The following is a 23,157-nucleotide window of genomic DNA, read 5'->3' as shown; positions in this document are numbered from 1 at the left end:
GCATCGTGGTGGATGTGCTTACACTGCACACAACGCCCCATGCTGCATCATTTTGCACTATGTGGGTGCGCACACCCACATTGCAATTGGTGCCTCATGTGGTTTGTCGTGGTGCAAGGGATGTGCACACCCACAATGCACTTGTGACCATTGTTGCTCTTTCAACATATCACCCATACACAGGTATCCTAAGATGAGCTCAACGAGAACAGAAATCTCGTGTGGAACAAAAGGGTAAAAGCTCGTTTGATTCTGATTTCCAGTACGAATACGAACCGTGAAAGCGTGGCCTATCGATCCTTTAGATTTCGGAATTTGAAGCTAGAGGTGTCAGAAAAGTTACCACAGGGATAACTGGCTTGTGGCACTTGAAAAAATGTGTGGGGCCATCTTGAAAAAATGAATATAGGTCCCACTTTGAAAAAATGTATGTGTGGCCCACCTTGAAAAAATGTATGTGGGTCCCACCTTGATAAGATGTGTGGGGCCCACCTTGAAAAACGTATGTGGGCCCACCTTGAATAAATGTATTTGGGGCCCACATTGAAAAAATGTATGTGGCCCACCTTGAAAAGATGTGTGGGGCCCACCTTGAAAAAACGTACGTGGGGCCCACCTTGAAAAAACGTATGTGGGCCCACCTTGAATAAATGTATGTGGGGCCCACCTTGATAATATGTGTGGGGCCCACCTTGAAAAAACGTATGTGGGCCCACCTTGAATAAATGTATGTGGGGCCCACCTTGAAAAAACGTATGTGGGGCCCACCTTGAAAAACGTATGTGGGGCCCGCCTTGAAAAAACGTGTGGGGCCCACCTTGAAAAAATGTATGTGGGTCCCACCTTGATAAGATGTGTGGGGCCCACCTTGAAAAACGTATGTGGGCCCACCTTGAATAAATGTATTTGGGGCCCACATTGAAAAAATGTATGTGGCCCACCTTGAAAAGATGTGTGGGGCCCACCTTGAAAAAACGTACGTGGGGCCCACCTTGAAAAAACGTATGTGGGCCCACCTTGAATAAATGTATGTGGGGCCCTCCTTGATAATATGTGTGGGGCCCACCTTGAAAAAACGTATGTGGGCCCACCTTGAATAAATGTATGTGGGGCCCACCTTGAAAAAACGTATGTGGGGCCCACCTTGAAAAACGTATGTGGGGCCCGCCTTGAAAAAACGTATGTGGGGCCCACCTTGAAAAAACGTATGTGGGGCCCACCTTAAAAGATGTATGTGGGGGCCTACCTTGAAAAAATGTGTGGGGCCCACCTTGAAAAAACGTATGGGGCCCACTTTGAAAAAACGTGTGGGGCCCACCTTGAAAAAACGTGTGGGGCCCACCTTGAAAAAACGTATGGGGCCCACTTTGAAAAAACGTGTGGGGCCCACCTTGAAAAAACGTGTGGGGCCCACCTTTAAATAACGTATGTGGGGCGCACCTTGAAAAAATCTGTGGGGCCCATCTTGAAAAAATGTATGTGGAACCCACATACATGTCTACACATGGGCCTCACATATCCACACATAGACCCACTTTTAAATATGATACGTTGGGCGCACTTGTAAAATGGACGTGGGCGCCACGTATACATGGAGCCTATTTTAAAAAATATATGTGAGCTCCACATATATATCCACACATGGACCACACGTTTATGTCCAATGATATGCCGGGGGCCCAATCTATTTGATTTCATGCCCATATTAAATTACTATTAAATGGTTTGGGTTATGGTATTAATACACCTTATGCGTGATCGGACACGTTAGTGCTGAACCCCAAATCTACCATTTCACTTAGAATATATAAGTAACCATCGGATTTAGAAGTTAAATGACGGCCAAGGCAACAATGGACACTTCATAACGTTTGTCTCATTTGGCTTATTTTTGCTGTCACAAGGGATAGAATTAGAGTTGGAAACTCCAAATGTATATGTTATAAGGCGAAAAAGTGCCATGTGGTGGCTAAAAAGATTTGAACCCAGATCTTACATAAGAGGAAACAGCAATCAAACCATAAGGCCTATTAGATTGATTCATTTTGTTTATGACGTATAATAAATATAAGATGATAAGACCTTCGTCATACTTTTTTAACGAATTACAAATTAAAATGTTCCTATTCCAAATAGGCTATTAGCATGTTCATTGGGTGAATTTTCAAGTTAAACGTGTAAGTAATTGTAGGGAAATTATTGGAAAAAAGCTGGTAAAAAAGCTAACATTGGTGATTTGAGGCCAAAAAAAGCGTTTTTTGGAAAAACGGCTGGGCCAAGGCGCCTCCGGCACCTTGGAGCGTGTAGATCGCGAAAAATCACCCAAAATCGACACCTCACTTGCTTAATTCCGACAACCGAGCACAAAGTTATGGCCTCCAGAAGTTTTTATACATTCATAATTTTTTTTTTCCACGTGGCTTCTTCAAATCCTTCGTTTTCCTTTTCCAGCATCTAGAACGCGAAAAGGCACTCCAAAACGAGTGGTCATAGTGCTAAAACGGACAATTGGACGCGAAGTTATGACTTTTCAAAGTTTGCTATCGTCTTATTGCTTAGTTCTGTTCACAATTCACAGTAGTTACTTATCCTCCACAGAATTTCGTGTGTTTGATTTTATCACGAGGGACTTGTGTTTGTGGTGAACAATGGACGCCCCATCAGTAACATTTGCAACATGTGAAATATGGTTGAATTGAATGGTTGTAACATTTTATCCAAATTAGAAGTGTGATGAGAAATTCTCAGTTGTTAGTTAGATAGCTCGTTTGTTGTGAGTTCAGCGACTACTTGAGTGCGCCTTCCGTTATTGATTTTTTCGTACACTCTCACTCCATCGAATATCGAGTATTGTGCGTAGGATTTGTATATTTAAGCGTTTGTAGGGATTCTGTACCACGTGGCTTGTTTTATTCTTCTGATTATCACTTTATTCATTATCTTACAAGTTCTCTAGTCGTAAAAATTTGCCAAGTGGAGTTTCTACATACTCTTATAACCATTTATAATTTTTCATACATATTTATTTAACTAACTTTGTTTTTCTTTAATAGTAGTTCCATAACTTTTAAGTATGTACCAACAAGCGTTGGGAGTCTTACGGTGCAGATTTAGATCAGTCACTTCTTAGTATAACCTTTTTTTTTCTTTGGGAAAATTTTCTATTATTACCTGTATTTTAGATTTGGTGCCACTTTTGTCTTTGAATTTTAAAACATGACGAGTTCAATACCTAAAGTTTCAAAATGTGTCAATTCAATATCTATCATTAATCAATCCGTTAATTATCCCTTAAATCGCATTTGAAAAACACAAATGCCCTTCGAATGTATTCTAATTTTTTTTATCAATCATCTAAACTTTGATAAAAAATAAACAGCCTCAAATTCTTGCCTATTTTGTTCAAGAAAACTAGGGTCACGTCTTTATAATTGATAAAGAAATTTAGAATACTCGCTTAGTTGATTAATAAAATTTAGACCACCGAAAAGGGACCATACGGTGATAGAAATGGTCGAAAATTATATCTACTTAATAGTATGTCATAAGATCTTTATAATGGTATATTATACTCTCAAAACGAATATCCGAACTGAAAGTTATGGGTTTGAGAAATCAGGTACCGTATGGTCAGTAGTCAGTAGGGAAGGAGTCTCGGTAGATAATTCCAAGATTCAAGCCATCCGGGAGTGGCCCAAGCCGCAGACCATTAGGGCTCTCTGCGGGTTCTTGGGGCTCACGGGATACTACTATGGACTCCTGGCGGCCCCATTGACCAAGATGTTGAATCACAAACCTAAGGGGCGCACTCTCCACTACCCCTGTGCTACAACTACCAAACTTTGAGCAAGAATTTACGGTAGAATGTGATGCGTCTGGCATAGGCATCGGAGCAGTACTGCAACAGAAAGGGCACCCCATAGCCTTCTTTAGCCGCAAACTAGCAGATCGGAACCTCAAGCTACCAGCCTATGAGCGCGAATTGATTGGACTGGCCAAGGCCGTCCAGCACTGGAGGCTGTATTTGTGGGGCAGACCCTTCATTGTCAAGATAGATCACTACAACCTCAAATACCTTCTAGAACAACGGCTTACTACTCCACCCCAACAGCACTGGGCAAGCAAACTGCTAGGATTTGACTTCCGTGTAGACCACAAGGCGGGAGCCTCCAACCGGGCCGCTGATGTGCTGTCCAGGCGGGAAGAGGACACGGCGCACCTCTGCGCGGTCTCCCAGCCCAGCGTGACCCTATTGGAGGACCTAAGGAGCGTGTTGCCCCAATCACCAACGTGGAGAGACCTGATGCTAGAGTTACAGTCGGGCACAACCAAACCAAACTGGACCATCCACGAGGGACTTGCGCTGTACAAAGGAAGGGTATATCTCCTAACAGATTGTCCCTTGATTCCAGCTATCCTCGCTAGCATCCACAACGCCACCCATGAAGGGGTGCAGAAGACGTTACACCACGTCCGTGCAGACTTTCATTGGCATGGTATGCGAGGCTCGGTCAGGTATTTCATCCAGAACAGCTCCGTATGTCAGCAACAAAAGTGGGAGAACTTACACCTAGTAGGACTCTAGCGGCATGCACCGCCCGGCAACGTGCCGTGGCACAAGCGGCACGCACCGCCCGGCAACGCGCCGCGGTACAGTTTGCCAGCCGCACGCCCAGCGGCTCGCACCGCCTGGCAGCAACATGCACCGCACGGTAGTAGCAATCGGCAGCAGCACACACCACACGGCAGCAACACGCACCTCACAGCAGCAGCAAGGTGGGTCGCGCGCGCCAACGTTGAGCGGGGCCCACACACCAACTGTACCTTTCCCTTATCCCCTATTTTTGTGTTCCCCTTAGAAGTAGGAGTTTGAGTTTCGATAGAAGTTTAAGTTGCGATAAGAGAGGGACTACCTTAGCCGAATACAAGAAGGAAACCCTCCTGTAATCTCCTATTTAAGGAGCTGATTTATTCAATAAAGGTATCGAATTTTTAGTCAAGAAGAGAACAAGGAGAGTTAGGTGATCTCTTGAACAAATCACCCCTCAGTCCACCACCATAGGGTCAACTCGCAAAGGGAAGGCAAGGAGTTTTTCCCAGCAAACCGCCACGTGACGAGATCCTACGCCCGGACCCATAACAGGAGACCCATTGGGATGGTTATATCGCTACGAACAATTCTTCCATAACCAGTGCACTGATGACAGAGACAAGGCCAATCTAGCCGCCTTCCACCTAATAGAAGAAGCACAACTCTGGTCTACCGTTTGGAATAGGAAGAACCCGGGCTCAACTGGGAACAATTTAAATCCTATTGCCTCCTCAGGTTCGGGCCCCCGCTGACAAGCAACCCGTTGGGTGAGTTAATTAACCTCAAGCAAACCGGAACCATGGTAGAATATCAATGCCAGTTACAAACCCTTCTCGCCAGGGCAGCCTCGGTACGCCCAGACTAGCAAGTCGATATGTTTATAGCAGGGTTAGTAGAACCCCTATGAGTGGACGTAGAGATGCAACACCCTCCTAACCTGGTCACAACAATGAACCTCGCCTGCGCCTTCGAACGGAAGATGCAACTCTCCCACGGAAACCTTAGTATAGGTCGGCCGGCAATGACCTAGGCACCTTCGAAGACAACAGGAGTGTCTCATTCTTCGACCGCCAGCAGGGAACAGAGGCCTCCTGCCGGTAACCCTTCCAGATCGACATCAAGTATAGGGAGTAGCAGGACAACACCCTCCATTAGACGGCTTTCCCGAGCCGAGATGGCAGAACGACGCGCAACAGGGCAGTGCTTCAACTGCGATGATCTGTACTCCTCTGGGCCTAGGTGCAAGAAACTATTCTGTTTGCTGGTAGATGAACCCAAAGAAGATGAGGATGAACCTGCAGCATCTGAACCAGAGATCTCCCTCCACGCCATCACGGGGATCAAAACATCACAAACCATGCAACTAAGGGCACTGGTAGCAGGGCAACCAGTTTGCATTCTCGTAGACTTCGGAAGCACCCACAACTTCGTCAGTGAACAGGCTGCCCGTCAGTTAGAGTTACCGATGGAAATCAGGCCGCAGTTACAGGTAGTTGTGGCCAACGGGGAAAGAGTTCACAGCCCCGGTATCTGTGGATGACTCCAAGATTCAGGCGATCAAAGAATAGCCTAGACCACAATCCACCAAGGCTCTCCGCGGGTTCCTAGGGCTGACAGGTTACTACTGCAAGTTCGTACAAAATTATGGACTTTTGGCGGCCCCACTAACCAATCTGCTCAAGAAAAATGCCTTCCACTAGGATAGTACAACCGACGAGGCCTTTGTAAATTTAAGAGAAGCCCTCTCCTCCACGCCGGTTCTATAGTTACCAAACTTTGATCTCGAGTTCACAGTAGAATGCGATGCATCCGACACCGGCATCGGCACCATACTACAGCAGCAAGGGCATTCGGTAGCCTTCTTCAGCCACAAACTGGCCGACCGCCACCTTAAGTTACCCGCCTATGAACATGAACTGATTGGGCTGGCAAAGGCAGTGCAGCACTAGAGGCCGTACCTATGGGGAAGGTCCTTCATGGTCAAGACGGACCACTACAACCTCAAATATTTGTTGGAACAACGACTTACCACCTCGCCGCAACAGCATTGGGTCAGTAGACTTCTTGGTCCATGCACGACGGATTGGCACTTTACAAGGGATGGATTTATCTCCCAACCGACTGTCCCTTAATCCACTCCATCATCTCCAGCATACACAACGCATGAAGGTGTCCAGAAGACTTTGCACCGCATCCACGCCGATTTCCACTGGCAGGGTATGAAGGCTGTGGTGTGGGACTTCATTCAAAACTGCTCTATGTGCCAACAGCAAAAGTGGGAAAACTTGCACCCAGCTGACCTTCTCCAACCACTTTCACTTCCAACTCAGATCTGGGCAGATATTTCCATGGACTTCATCGAGGGCCTACCCAAGGTTGGCGGAAAGTTGATCTTATTTGTGGTAGTGGACCATTTTTCCAAATATGCTCATTTCCTTCCCTTATCCCACCCTTACAGCGCAGTTTCAGTGGCCCACACCTTCTTCACCCACATCTTCCGATTGCATGGGCTACCCGAATCCATCGTAAGTGACAAAGACCCGATCTTTACTAGCACCTTCTGGAAGGAGCTATTTTGACTGCAGGGAACAACCCTGGCCTTCTCGTCCGCCTACCATCCGCAGACTAACGGCCAAACGGAGGTGGTAAACCGAACAATAGAGATGTACCTCCGCTGTTTTGTGGGAGACCAGCCCCGGCGCTAGGTGGAGTACCTTTCATGGGCCGAATATTGTTACAACACATCTTATCACTCCTCTCTTGGCATGACTCCTTTCTGGGTCGTTTATGGTCGGGACCTCCCCGTCTATTGTCTTACGAACCCGGTTCAACACGGTTGGAAGAAGTTGATCGCAGCCTACAAGATCGCGATGCCCTCCTGGCCGAAGTCTCCCAACGCTTACAGCAGGCTTAGGCACGCATGAAGAACGCCTATGATCAGCGCCACCGAGAGTTAACTTTCGAGCCAGGACAGTTCGTTTGGCTGAAGCTCCAACTCTATCGGCAGCTCTCCCTCAGATGTAGAGCCTTCCCTAAGCTGGCCCCCAAGTTCTACGGGCCCTTCAAGATTTTGTGGCAGATCGGGAAGGTTGCATATCAGCTCGAGCTACCAGAACACAACAGACTACATGATACCTTCCATGTGTCCTTCCTGAAGCCTTTTATAGGGACTCCTTTGATCAAGTACCTTCCTACCCCCTTGAAGGACGGCAAACCCATTCTCCAACCTCGGGCACTTGTCCGATCTCGCGTCAATTGGGGTACCTTAGAAGTCCTCGTGGAGTGGGACGGACTACCATCAGCTGAGGCCACCTGGATTCCCTGGTCTGATCTTCACAATGCCTATCCAGATCTCGAGCTTGGGGACAAGCTCGTTGCCCAGGAGGGGTGTGATGCTATGGATGCATTTGTGGGGAAGACTTACCGCTGCCGGTAGCAGCAATAAGGAGGGGCCCACACGACAGCTCATCAGAGGCCCACACTTATCTTGCCACGATAGCTCTTCTTGCTAACTCGCCACATGCTTACCATATCCCTTATCCCATCTATCCTTATCTTATCTTCTGTTCTTAGCAAGAGTTTTCTTTACCATTAGAAGTAGGAGTTTGTTTACCATTAGAAGTAGGAGTTTGATTTAAAGTTGGATTATCCTAGCCTAGTCGAATACAATAAGGACTCTCCTCTTGTAATCTCCTATTTAAGGAGCTGTGAATTGGAATAAAAGCATTCACTTTTCAGTCTAGGAAAGAGTGAGGAGAGTTCGGGTGATCTCTTGGACAAATCACCCATTAGGTTACCACAATAGGGTCTGCACGTAGAGGGAAGGGCAAGGGGAAGCTAGAGGTTCTCCCCGTGGACCGACCCGTGATGAGATCCTATGCCCGGGCCCATAACAATGACACCATGAAGGCACGTGATAGGCACTTTGTTGGTACGGCTGAAGGTGCTTGATGGCGCGGTGAAGGAGTCACTTGTGACAGTCTCCCCCACTCAATTCGATCTACGTCCTCGGAGATCGACTTCGGCTGGTCCCTTAGAGTCGCTAGTGCGGAAGGAAGGTTCTCCTGTTGTTCCACGAATTGGCTGTTGTCCAAGGTCGAGGTGTAGATTTGGATGGCATGGTTGGGTTATCTTGTTTTGTTGGGGTTTCCTATGGCTAAGTCCTTTCCTAGCAGCCTCAAGGTATGATAGTGGCTGGTTTAGGGAAGGTTTGGGCCAGGTAAGGGTCAAAATGATGTTTTGGATTGTTGGGGTGTTGGTTCCCATGAATTTTTCCCCAAGGGTGACTCACAGGGCTACTACGTGATTCAATCTGAGGGATGGTGCGAAAGTGGTCCCTAAGTGTCTGCTGCTTCTTGCTGCTGTTGAGGTTGGCTTTAGGGGTGGCTTCCTCCATGTTGGCGTCGAACAAGGCTTCTTCATGAAAAAGTTTTAGTGCAGAAACTTGCTTCCCATGAACCCTAGTAGAAATCATAACTGGTACCATTCAAGGGGAGCGCTCGTCCAAGATGCATGGAGGGTTGAACAATGCCTTCAATCGCCTTGGCCCAAGACAACTTGGAAGTCATCCAGGGGTACCACTTATAGATTAGTCTTGCTTGTCCACAGCCCAACTTGGAGATCAACCCCATGAACCATGCCTTCAATCACCTTGGCCCCAGAGTTCACGACCTTGAGCCACCCTATCCCTTTCACAATGTTTAGATTGAGTCGCTTGGCCTCGATAACCGAAATGAAGTTGTGGGAGGCCCCTATATCAACAAGGGCTTGAGTCGGCTTCCCGCCGAGGAGGATGTCTACATACTTCAGCCCTCTTTGGGCTTTCTTTGGCCTTCTATGATTGGCCTCTTTCTTCACCATGGTGTTGAAGAGTTGAAGGGCGCCCACTCTTGGCGCCTGCACAAACTTTTCCTCATCACTGAGGTTGCTTTCCTTGTGGCTTCTTCCCATAGTCTTGTCTTGCTGGTTTGTTGAAGCTGGAGTTGTCGTACAGAGGGCGTGGATGACTTGTCAAATTAGGGGAACACGGGCTTTCTGGCTTAGGGGCTTCTTCATCTGACAAGCTCGTCTCATTGAGTTGCTCTGCCACTGCCATTTTTGTGGCGAGGTCCTGCATGTTGTAGAGTTGGAGCTCTAGTTCGGCCCATGGCTTCAGTCCGTCCATGAAGTTGAATAGTAGATCCTTGTCGGACATGTCCGTGATCTCCAAGGTAAGGGTTAAAACCTCTTTGACATAGTCGTGGAGTGAGTCCCCATGCTTGAGTGCTTTCAACTTCTTCCGTGCTAGGTACTCCACGTTCTCTGGGTAGAATTGCCGCTTTAGTTCTCGCTTGAAATCAGCCCATGTCTTAATGGTGCACATACCCCATTCAATGTCTTGGCATCGCCTGCGCTACCATAGCATAGCAATGTCAGTCAAATACATGGTTACTGTACGAATATGAGTTTGGTCTTCATCAATGCCAGCTGCAAGGAAATATTGTTCCATTTGCCACAAGAAGTTGTCAAGTTCTCTAGCATCATCGGGAGCCCGCATAAGGTGTGGGCTCCTGAATCTTCACACGAGTAGGGGCCACTGTTGTGGAGGGGGCTTGGAGTGTTGGGCACTAGTCTCTTGAGGAGCGTCATGTCTCCTCTTAGTTCATCCAATTGTGTTTGGAGGTCAGTAGGAGCGGCCATCGCTACTTTCATGACCATCCATTCAGCTCTCATCTCATCAACCTGGCCTTGGATGTTGGATCGAGATGAGCTCCCTTCTTGTCGAGATGTTGTTCCAAGGACCTCGTTCATAATGCCATTAAAATGGGTTTCTAGCTTCACCATGGAGCTCTCAATTGTTTCCACGTTCAGGCGAATTTCTTCTACTTGCGTGTCTGATGACTCGGACGCTAATACGGATGCTTGCCTCGTCGGTGGCCGAGCTAAGAGAGGCCAAGCTGTTCTATTCTCTATCTCAGCCATCCACTCTAGGGCGCCACCCACTCCTTGTAATCTCCACCTTTCATCCCTAGGCACCTAAATCTCCACCATCCAATTCTGGGTGCCCAAATCTCAGCCCTACATAATATTGGGTGCCCCCTCCTTCTCCTCTCAGCCTTAGGATCACCTTAGGACAATCCTAACCCTTCATTCTAAACCCTAGGGCACCCATTCTAATCCCAGTTTTGTCCACCCTTCTCTATAAAAAGGACCCAAGGGGCCCTTAGAAGGGGTTGGATTCTGCCCATAGGTAAGACGGAATGCTGATCTTGAAAAGTTCAAGGGTAGAGGAAGAGGAGAATGCCCAGGCAAGAGGAGGGGTTCCTGCTTGCAGTTTGCCAAAGCCATTACTAGCACCTTTGGATTCGGATCCCAACCAGTTTACTTTAGTTTTAGATTTAATTTCCGTTCTTTAATTTCTAGTTCCTATTTTTCCTTTCTGCAGTTTACTTTTATCTAGTTTAATTTTTGTTTTCTTTTCTGCAGATCTGGGGTTCGGCCAGGTAAGATGGAAGGCCTAGCTTGAGGAGTTCGAGGGTCAAAGGAGAGATCCGGAGACTACTACCTCTGGTCGAATTATAGACTTTTTATTTAGTTTCTTTGATTTATTTACTTCTGTTATTTATTTATTCTTCTACACTTTTCACTTCCAACTTTGTTTGAATTTTATTTTAATGAATTCTAGTTTAATTAATTAAAGTTTTGTGTTTCTGCATCTTCCCATCGTGTTACTTTGTCCAGATTAAAGTACGTAGTGATTTTTCCCTCGCTTACCTATGGATACAACCCCGTTCTCACCATTTACTTTGTTTGTAATTGTTACGAAGAAATTTATAAATATTAAAATCGGTGTTCCAAAGTGGTTAACGACACGCTTCCAGACACACCATAAGGTTTCAACCAGTAGCCATTTATGGTTTCATCGTCGTCACCCGTGTCTATAGTTTTAAGCACATAGTAACCTGATTTGTGGGCTTCCTTTATCAGGTAAGGCCCTTCCCATGTCTGTGCAAACTTCCCTATGGATTTGCCTTGCCTAATGTTAAGGGTTGTCTTTAACACTTTGTCACCTTCGTTGAAGCTTCTAGGTCTCAGATGTCTGTTAAAGTTAGTTGCTAGTGCCTGCTTGTATTTGTTTTTCTTTTCTGTCGCTCTATCTCTAATTTTGTCTACCATTTCAAGTCCGTTCGTGAGCAACTTGTCTACATCCTTTGTTCCAGTCTTTTTATCCATCTCCGCAGCCTTTCTGGCAGACACAACTTTAATTTCTACGGGCAGTACTGCTTCTTGCCCATAAACCAAAGAGTCGGGTGTCACTTGTGTGCTTTTCCTGATAATGGTGCGATAGGCCCAAATTGTTTCTGATAGCTTCTCTACCCAATCCTTCTGGTTGTTGGTTACTGTCTTACTCAGCATTTTCAACAATGTCTTGTTCATGCCCTCCGCCTAACTGTTGCCTTGGGGTATTATGTCATCGATGTTCCTAGCCTTGCCCCATTCTACCCTAAAAGATTGTGGACATCTTGATTTTTGATTGACAAGCCGTTATCCATCAGTATCCGCATCGGTACCCCAAACCTGTGGGCAATGTTTTGTTGTAGAAAGTTTGCTATGTTGGCAGCACAAATTTGTCTTAAGGGGATGGCTTCCGCCTATTTAGTGAAGTAATCTGTCATGACGACGATAAAGCAATACCACTTTGACGGTGGGGATATCTTCCCTATGAGATCTACCCCCCAAGTATGAAAGGGCCAGGGTGTGATAATAGGGTGCAGGGCGTTGGCAGGTTTGTGAATCCTTTCCCCATGAATTTGGCACTTATAACACCGTCGTACATGCTATTGTGTGTCCTCCATCATAGTTGGCCAATAGAATCCAAGGTGCAAGATGTGGTTATGCAGGGCGAGCTGGCCCTGATGAATTGTGGATTCGGAATCATGGGCCTTCTCCAAGATGTCTTCAATTTCCTCGCTAGCCAAACATCGCAGAGGTTTGCCTATATAGGATTCCTATACAACATGTCATCTTGGAGGTAGAATCTCTTGATTTTGGACAATAGCCTCCTTTGTAGATGAACATCGATTGGGAGTACGCGCTTTTGTAGGTACTCTATGTATATTTTCCTCCAATCTTCATCGTTGACCACCAAGCATTCCTTGCTATCCGTTTGTTGAACGCATCTATCGCACTCCCTCTATATTCTATTCAAATCCCATTTCTTTGTGGACCAATAATATCCCAATCACTGTAATTTGCAAAACAGGGGACCCCCAGCTACCCCACAAGTGGACTCATGAATCTTGCCCAGCACGGATTCCGCTTCCTTCTTGCCTAAACACCTTGTCTTTACATCATTCGACTCTCGAAGGTACAATACCCCCCTTGCACTAGTTGGAACTTTGCGATCAATCCTATGTCCTGAGTTCCCACGGTTTGGCCTTTGAGTTTCCATATTACTTCATATCTCCAATCACCAACTGTTATCTGTTCTTTGTCTTCCAATTGATCCTTCAGGGTGACAGTCGACTGTTTGTTGATGGTTTGGATGGTGATTTCTATCAACTAGGGGCTAGCTCGTATCTTGGACCCTAGTCTGGCTAAGGCATCCACGAACTTGTTCTTGGCTCTATTTTGATGTTCAAAGCGTATGTCGAGATCCCGAACTAGCTTTTGTTTCAAGGTCCTATAATGTAGAATGGTGAGTTCTTTTACCATTGTGCTTCCATCAAGTTGCCTGATTACTAGCTTCGCATCACCGAACACTGTTAGATAGTTGTATGCCCTTAGCTTCAATCAGAATTATGTACATTATGAATTTATTGTAAATGAATAAAGTACTCATTTGATTCATGTTCCTGTGGTGTGTTTCTATGTAATACCCTTAAACTGGACACTTAATGAGACTTGTGTTAGTTTAGAATGTTCACAGCCATTGGGTAAGTCTAGGGAGATTTATCCTGCCAAGGCTGACACTGGTGTGCGGCCAACTGTTGGGGTGGCTTGTCTCAGCTACCAGGGTGAGACCCGAAGCACATGCAGTGTAGGATTAATAGAACCTTTGAACCGGACCAGATTTCCAGTATTGCCCTGGACCTTGGAGATAGATGGGCAAAACTGGAAAGTTACACCTAACCTCTAAACTCGATTATGATACTACACTAGGTGTCGGATTGGGCTGTCTTTGATGTACCAATCAGTGAGATCCTTAGTGGGGGTCAAAACCTGGGTATGTTGGGACAGTCTGAGAATTCATCTGAGTGGGTGATCATAGTGATAGGATCAGCCCCTTTGTCGGACAAAGGTAATGATCGGGGATGCACTCTCTCTAATGGAAACCAAGACTGCCGGCAGCCGATTTCAATTGTTGATATTTTGTTTTGCAAAATATATTTATATAAAGATATATATATATATATGTTATGTTTTCGAAATGATTTGCAAAAGGTTTTAATTCCCGGGATCCATGTAAGCGGAGAGTGCAACACTGTTCCTTGTAGTCGAGGGATAGGTCCTCCCTTGTCGAGCAGTGTTTGATCATTATGGGCTGAGAGGTTAAGTGTAAGACCATAGAGGATAATACCTGATGGGCTAATCTTGCACCTGCCCACAGTCCCTGGGTGTTATAAGGTGGCTTGGCCCAGGGACCACTTAGGGTAAGTGTTGGGCCCATAGAGCCCATAAGATGGGTTTCAGGGGGTGCACTGTCCATAATAGTGTATTCGGCCAGTCCTTGTAACAAAGGCTGGGCTAAACCCATGTGGCTGATGTGTAGATCAATGTTTGGGTCCCACGCCATACAAGGAAGCCCAACTGGGCAGCAGTTTGAATGGCTAAGTGAGTACATAACCTTAAATGGGCCTTAAGCCCATTTCGAACTGGGCTGATTTGATCAATCAATTAAAGGGGGCGAATTCTGAGATGGATCAGCTGATAGGATTGGGCCTAAACCCTATCCACTTAGAGAGTCCAAGATCTAAATGAGATTTAGATCTGGAAACCCTCTAATTAGATTAGGAGATGACTGATCTGATCTACAAATAAGATAAGGGTTATCCCTTATCACTTAAAGGGACTTCTAATCCAAATAAGATTTGGATTAGCAACTCCTAATGGGATTAGGAGCTGATCCCTTTAAGATTATGAAAGAAGAAAGTGGCGAAAACAGTTAGTGGTTGATGTTCAATTCTCTTTAGAGCTGAAAATCACAAGAAGAGAGATTTCTGCACCCTGCGAATTCTCTCTTGCCGCCTCCTTCCTGCCACCGCCATCACCTTCAGTTCAATCTCCAGTTCTTGGGAGAAATCAAGATCTGATCTTGATTCCAATCTTTTGGGAAAAGATTGGTTGGAGCTGTACTCACAAGCCATCCAGTTGATTCTTGCGAAGGGTCAAGTTCTTTTGGAAGAACATTGCTGATTCTGCTCCATCCTGCACTACTGTCACGGGGGTAGTTCTACAGCGGAAGAAACCCGTGCGGCGTCCTGGCCAAGGCAGGCCAGGACAAGCCTTTCTGCGCTTAGAGGCTAGGAGTTGCCCGATGGGATGGCTCCACCAACGTCAGTAGCACTGGATCATGACCTCAAGTCCAATGGCCGGGGCACTCTCCTGGCTCAGACCGGTCCATGGGAGGCGCCGCTTACGTGCTAAAGGGGGACAACCATCATGGAAGGCGACCATGCGCCGATAAGGTGACTTGGCACCGATGTGAAGGGTCTCCTGTATGCCGATGATGACAGGCACCTGTGTGCCCTGATGATAGGCAACCGCTTGGGCCGGAACACACCCGTGCGCTAAGGGCAACGGGGTAGCTCACTCAGCTTGGGCAAGGGGCTGGCGAAGTGAAGGGACATGCTTGAACCAGGCCCGCATGCCAAGCCTCCCTTGAGTATCGGTAGCGCAGTGCCGGTCCAACACTGTCCCCATGAGCAAGTGTGCGCCCATGAGGAACCCTGGTAGCCATGCTAGCCGTTAACCAGGGCCGCCCCGCAAGGGGATGAAGGTCTAGGAGTGCCAAGGTTAGGCACCCAAGGAGGTCGACCACCCCTCCTCAAAGAGTACGTTAAGCTTCTGGTGGTCTGCCTGAAGATGACATCAGTTCTCCCAAAAATCTTACAGGCGAAAATGACGGGCATGTCCCTAACGTAAGCCTGCCAAGCGTAGGCAAGGCTAAGCCTGTGCTGAACCGTAACAGGCTCCCCCACTCAATTCATTGTCGTCCTCGACAATGACTCCTTCCGTGAATGGGCGTTTGAGTCCCGCGCCATCCACTCTTCTGCCAGTTCAGGGCTCGCCTGGCCAACCCGGGTCTTGCCTATATTGGTGTCCATTTATGGGGACGGAACCATTTCACCATGCCGGCCTGCCTGGACTTCACCCCCGGTGTCGAGGTTACTCAAACCGCGCAATGGCTATGCCGTTGACTGTGAAAGAAGGGCCCTCGAAGAAATGTGTGTGGTGCTTCGCGGAGGTCCGCCCCATGTATCATCTTACCTCAAGGCTCAACCGTCTTCATGGTAGCTTTTCTGTGATGCTACCGAACACGTTGATAGGTCTACTCATGTTGGCGATGACATGGGTACCCTTTCACCATGCTGGCCTGCCGACTTCACCTCGCCCTGCGCGGGTTACTCAAACCTAGCCATGGCTTATGCTCTCTGGGCCCTCGAAACTACGCTTCGCCACGCCGACTCGGGCTACATCTTCACTCCGAGGGGGCCCCACTGCTGCCTCAAGGAGACCTGACCGCTTCAAACGCGAGTGTGGCAACTTTTTACCCATGAGTTGCCGAACATGCACTCGCCTTAAGATAAGCTTCTGCTGCTGCAAGTGTTCAACCTGAAAACTGAGCATGTCCACCTTAAACTTTGCCGGTGTAGTGCCGCCATGCTCCAACGGCTAGCGTAACCGCATTCCTAATAAGGCCCACGCGTCTGCCCCCGCATGAGTACAACAACCAATGCGTATGCACCCGCAAGGGAAGCTGTTTTAGGGTCATTGGAATGGGAACGCGAACATTGAATGGCCTCTTTATAGGCCTGATCTGAATTCTGCTTAGGTAGTGTACCCACATTCCTATCAAGGCTCACGCGTCTGCCACCGCATGAGGACAACAACCAAAGCGTCTGCAACCGCAAGGGAAGCTGTTTTAGTGTCATTGGAATGGGGACACGAACTATGAAATGGCCTCTTGTCAGGCCTGATCTGAGTTCTGCTCGATCCTGGGTGGAGGTGACTAGGGACCGCACCCCACAAAATGCTGCTTGTCGAAATGACCGCTTCAACTAGCTCTGGGCTAATCTGCTGAAAACCAACTGCTGTTGCAATTAGCCAACTTTCTCTGATACCAACTGTCATGGGGGTAGTTCTACAGCGGAAGAAACCCGTGCGGCGTCCTGGCCAAGGCAGGCCAGGACAAGCCTTTCTGCGCTTAGAGGCTAGGAGTTGCCCGATGGGATGGCTCCACCAACGTCAGTAGCACTGGATCATGACCTCAAGTCCAATGGCCGGGGCACTCTCCTGGCTCAGACCGGTCCATGGGAGGCGCCGCTTACGTGCTAAAGGGGGACAACCATCATGGAAGGCGACCATGCGCCGATAAGGTGACTTGGCACCGATGTGAAGGGTCTCCTGTATGCCGATGATGACAGGCACCTGTGTGCCCTGATGATAGGCAACCGCTTGGGCCGGAACACACCCGTGCGCTAAGGGCAACGGGGTAGCTCACTCAGCTTGGGCAAGGGGCTGGCGAAGTGAAGGGACATGCTTGAACCAGGCCCGCATGCCAAGCCTCCCTTGAGTATCGGTAGCGCAGTGCCGGTCCAACACTGTCCCCATGAGCAAGTGTGCGCCCATGAGGAACCCTGGTAGCCATGCTAGCCGTTAACCAGGGCCGCCCCGCAAGGGGATGAAGGTCTAGGAGTGCCAAGGTTAGGCACCCAAGGAGGTCGACCACCCCTCCTCAAAGAGTACGTTAAGCTTCTTGTGGTCTGCCTGAAGATGACATCAGTTCTCCCAAAAATCTTACAGGCGAAAATGACGGGCATGTCCCTAACGTAAGCCTGCCAAGCGTAGGCAAGGCTAAGCCTGTGCTGAACCGTAACACTACGCCATCTTTAGTGGGAGCAGATTTTGGATCCTTCCTTCGGCGTGAACACCTCCATTGGGAGATATTGCTTCTCTGTATCAGGTACATCCTCCCTCCTACTCCTTTTGGTTCAGATCTGGTTTGGTTCTTGATTCAAGATTGATCCTTGAAAAACATGTTTTTCCAAATATAGGGAATTCGATTCCCTGCAAAGATGGGAGAAATTTTTGAAATTCGCCCAATCCATTCCGCAAGACTTGGGCGTCCATGTGATGGATATCCCATCCCTTCAGCCGAACACCCTTATCTTTTTTGTGCCAGCTTCCATCGCTTTCAGCAGACCAAGAACCAATGCCTCGTATTCCACTATATTATGTGAACATAGAAACTGGTGTTTAAATGATAAGGCTAATGTCTGTCCATCAGGCAAAGTCAGGGTTACCCAGTGCTAGCGGAGGTGCTTGTGCTGCTCCAGTCGAAGGTTAGGATCCACTCACTTCCTCCTGCCAAAGCAACCAAGGGTAGGTCTCCAGGGATTTCTTCCGATATGGGACACTCAGAGGTAGACGAGAAAATGGCCAATAAGTCGGTGGCTGCTTGACACTTAACGACTTTAGGCTGTGCACATTCTATGTTATACTCATTAAGCTACATCATCCACTTCACAAGCCTGCCAGATAAAGGAGGCCTATTCATGAAAAACTTGATCGGATCACTTCGTGTGATAAGCCTCACCTTCTGCCCCATAATATAATGTCTAAATTTCTACACGGTGAACACTAGGGCTAGGCATTATTGCTCCATGTGGGAATAATTCTTCTCTGCCGTCTTGAGGGTTCTACTGTCATAATAAATGGGGATTTCTAGTTTGTCGTCATCTTCTTGTGCCGTAGGCACCCTATCGCTTCCGGCCCTATTGCGATATACATCCTGAACTCCCATCCATCTTTAGGAGGCTGCATCGCAGGTGCTTTGGCTAATGTTTGTTTTAATTGTTCGAAAGCGTCTCGGTGCTCCTTGGTCCATTTGAACCCGACGACTTTTTGGAATGAGTGTGCAAGGCCATGAATGAATCTCCTTAAGTAGGAGATTTTTTTGAGGAAGGTCTTCAGTTCAGACTGATTCACTAGCTGCGACAAGTCTAGGATGGCTTTGACCTTGTTTTCATCTAGGTGTATTCCATCTTAGTCTACTTGGTAACCTAAGAATTTGCCTGATTGCACTCCGAACGCACATTTCAGTGGGTTCAATCTCAGTTTAAGTTCTCGGCACCTAGTGAAGATTTTCCTTAGGATTCGAGGTGTTCTTCTTTCTTCTTAGTTTTGACAAATATATCATCCACGTAACATTCTATCTCTCAGTGGATCATATCATGGAAAATACTGGTCATTGCCCTCTGGTATGTGGCCATAGATTTTTTAACCCAAAGGGCATCATCTTGTAATAAAAGTTTTCTATGGGCATTCTAAAAGCTATGTGGGGAGCATCCTTGGGTTCCTTAAAGATTTGATTGTATCCACGGTAGGCGTCTAGGAAGGAGAAGAGTTCGTGCCCCACCGTTGAATCTATTAACACCTCCATATTAGGGAGAGGGAATTCGTCCTTTGGACAGGCTTTGTTCAAGTTTCTAAAGTCAACACACCATCTGTGATGAGGTCAGGCTCAGGTTGGAAGTAGTTTCCTATTCCACAAACTCCAACCATTGAACTCATTTTATCTTATTTTGTTTTTACCACCCTTTTTCTTCTTTTTTGAAGACGAAGGGCACTACCGAGTGCACTAGCCGATCAAGTAATATAATGATGAGTAAAGTATCGTTCCCATGGGGATTGATCCAACAACTACTAGTACTGAATCGGCCTTTTGTTATTTGATAAACCAAAAGATTAAACAAAGAAAAACCTAACTCCTAATTAGCAAACTACCCTAAGCATTCTCGGATCAGACCACCTTCAATGATGAGAAGAATTACCGCATGCAAAAACTAGCAGAACCGATTTAGCAATTAAATCATTAAGCTGTCCAACCGAAGTGAATTCAGTCATGGGTTGGCTAAACCCTAATTGTATGAGCAGCCTCTCTCGAGCACATCCCACTTTATCTATGAGTAACAATTCCTATATCTCTATCAGAAATTTAATCGCCATAGATGCATTAAGAACAAAGAATTCGTAGGAAACCCATTCTTGTTGAATGAATGGCAAACGAATCATGCATGTTATCTCTAAAATGCATTCAATCCATTTTCTTGATTAGTTGATCTGATTACCTAAACCCTTTCTCAAGCAATTCAAGCAATCAAAGAAATATGAATAATTCGGCCAAGATTACTCTACTAATCGAAAACCCTAATCAAGAAATCACAAGAATGAATCACAATCAATCGGATCTGCTTAAAATATTAAGTATATATCAGAATTGAAATCCTTCATGGTTCGCATAATATAAAGAAAGAAAGAAAGAAAGATAAACAAAGAAAAACCATGAAACCCTAATTGAATCTAGGTTACCAAATTCGCAGAATCAAAGAAGAAGACAACCTAGGATTTCTGCATCAATCTTCGATCTTCTCTCCAATTCGCATTCAACAACCTTCTCTCCTCTCTAGCACTTCTTCTCTTGATTTTGTCTTCAGGGGTCTGAACCCTAATTTCCTATTTTTCTTTTCTTTTTATACTCTTCCTTTCAGCCTCCTTCAATTCTCTAAAGTTAGCCGCCTTTTGGAGCCTCCCTTAGGGCTGCGGTTGGGCTGCTATTCTTGATGGGCCGAACTACTGTTGGGCTGCTCTCCTTGGTGGGCCGAAGTGTTCTCCCATAGGATTTCAGCTGGCCTTTCTTCTTGATGGGCCGAAGTGCTTCCCTTTTCATCATATCAACATGTCTTCATGCTCTCTTCATCCTAGACTGTCCCAAACTCTTAGTTTCCTGAAATTCTGCTCAATTAGGGTACAAACCAATGAAAATCATCATCAAAACCATGTATAAAGCAATAAAAATGATATGTAGCATGCACACACATCAGCTTCTCATTTTTTTTCAAAATTTCATCATTTTTTTTCTCTCTCTTTCATCACCCCCCAACTTACATGCCATTGTCCCCAATGGCACGACTAGGCTGATGCAAAAAGGACTTGGTCCAAAGGGAACAATCAATAGGGTCTTCAGCCAGACACATTCATGCACTTCTCTTATCTACATTCCCAGACTCGCTTTCTTCCTCACACATACAGGGCTCAGATTGGGCTAACCAAGGGGTAGACAGGGCATCTAAAAGATCGTCTACTACATCCAACTTGCACTCATCTTCCCCTAGGTTTGGATACTTAGAGGCACTAAAAACATTTAACTGGACTTTCTGCTCCCCAAATGAAATGTCCATTTCTCCCGATTTACAGTTGATGGTTGCATTGGCTGTTGCTAGAAACAAACATCCTAAGATTATTGAGTTAAGGTTCAGTTCCTCGACTAGGGTCATGTCTAGGATGATAAAATCCACTAGGAAGTGACAACCCTCTACCCTGACAATGATGTCCTCAATAACACCTCGAGGAGTCTTGACTGACTGATCAATGAGTTGCCGAATTACCGGGGTAGATTTTAACTCACCGATCTTGAACCTATCGTAAATAATAGACGAAAGCAGATTTATACTGGCCACAAGATCCAATAGGGCCCGGTCGAGAGTGATTCCAGAGATGACACAACTTATGAGAGGACCGCACTAACATCTGCTGAGAGCATTACTTTTTGTGGGGCTGATCGTGGCTCCCTCTTTTGAGTGCACAACTCTTTCAGAAAGATGGCGTAGGCCGAGACATGTTGGATCGCATCGAGGATAGGGATGTTAATATGGACTTGTTTGAATAATTCCCTGATCTCCTCATTGCGAGTCTCTCTCTTCTTTTGCACTGGCCAGACTGTGAGTGCAATTGGAAAGGGAACTACAGGTTGGTTCACTATAAGCTCTTCTTCTAAGTTTTCGATTCCTTTTTCTTCCCCCCAACTTATGGTCTTCTTTCTCATTTTCTTCTTCACTAACTCTCTTTTTCTCATACGAGTCCTCTAAAATCCTCTCACTCCTTAAGATTGTAACAACCTTGGTATTTTCAAGCTGAGGGTTCTTAGGAGGTGGTTGAATCTGCTGTGGAGGAAAACCTAGTGGCTGGTTTCTAGGATTCACAACCGGTTAACTCAGTAGTTTCCCTACTTCTCTCCTCACCTTGGCTTCGACTATCTATCCAATTTGGCTCACTAATCTATCGATGGACTATTGCTGATTTAGAATCAGCTGCTAAAGCTGCATGAATTGGTCATCAACTGTACAAGTCTGAGGAGGTTGTGGGTAAGCCTGATAAGGTTGGACCGGTTGGTTACTAGGGTACATCTGTTGGAATTGGCTCTACACTTGTGGCCTTTGAAAATTCTGGGCCATGGAGTTAGATGGATGGTACTGTGTATAGGTTTGACATGGTTAAGCTGTTTGAGTCCTAGGGTAATCATTGTACTCACGGTGAGTCTGGGATTTAGACCACTGAGAGTGCATATCTGGCAGGGTGGTTTCTTGGACTTGGGCCCGATAAGTGTACTTGGGCTGGTTTTCCCACTAAGGGTTATATGGGCGAAAACATGGGTTAGCATTGGGTTAGAAAAAAATATGTTAGCCTTATGCACTTGGTCTAGAATGACTGGTTGACATGGGCCTACCACAGTGTTACGGTCTGACACAGGCTTAGCCTTGCCTATGCTTGGCAGGCTTACGTTAAGGGACATCACCATCATTTTCGCCTATAAGATTTTTGGGAAAATTGATGTTATCTTCAGGAAGACCACCAAAAGCTTAACGTACTCTTTGAGGAGGGGTGGTCGACCTCCTTGGGTGCCTAACCTTGGCACTCCTAGACCAACTTCCCTTGCGGGGCAGCCCTGGTTAATGGCTAGCATGGCTACCAGGGTTCCTCATGGGCGCACACTTGCTCATGGGGACAGTGCATGCACTAGCATTGCGCTGCCGACACTCAAGGGAGGCTTGGCATGTGGGCCTGGCTCAAGCATGACCCTTCACCACGCCAGCCCCTTGCCCAAGCTGAGTGAGCTACCCCATTGCCTCTAGTACACAGGTGTGTTCTGACCCAATGGTTTCCTATCATCATGGCACACAGGTGCCCATCATCATCGGCATACAGGAGACCCATCACATCGGTGCCCAGCCACCTCTTTGGCGCACAGTCGCCTCTCATTATGGCCATCCCCCTTTAGCACGTAAGTGGCGCCTCCTGTGGACCGGCCAGATCCAGCCGAGTGCCCCGGCCATGCGACTTGAGGTCATGATCCAATGCTACTGACCTTGGTGGAGCCATCTCATCGGGCAACTCCTAGCCTTGCAGCACACAAAGGCTTGTCCTGGCCTACCTTGGCCTGGACGCCGCACGGGTTTCTTCCACTGTAGAACTATCCCCGTGACATTTGGTATCAGAGCAAGCTTGCCAATTGCTGCCGCAGTTGG

This window comes from Nelumbo nucifera, chromosome 5 (genome assembly GCF_055504915.1).
Source record: "Nelumbo nucifera cultivar China Antique chromosome 5, China Antique-T2T, whole genome shotgun sequence".
Classification (NCBI taxonomy): domain Eukaryota; kingdom Viridiplantae; phylum Streptophyta; class Magnoliopsida; order Proteales; family Nelumbonaceae; genus Nelumbo; species Nelumbo nucifera.
Note: the sequence above shows the minus strand (reverse complement) of the source record.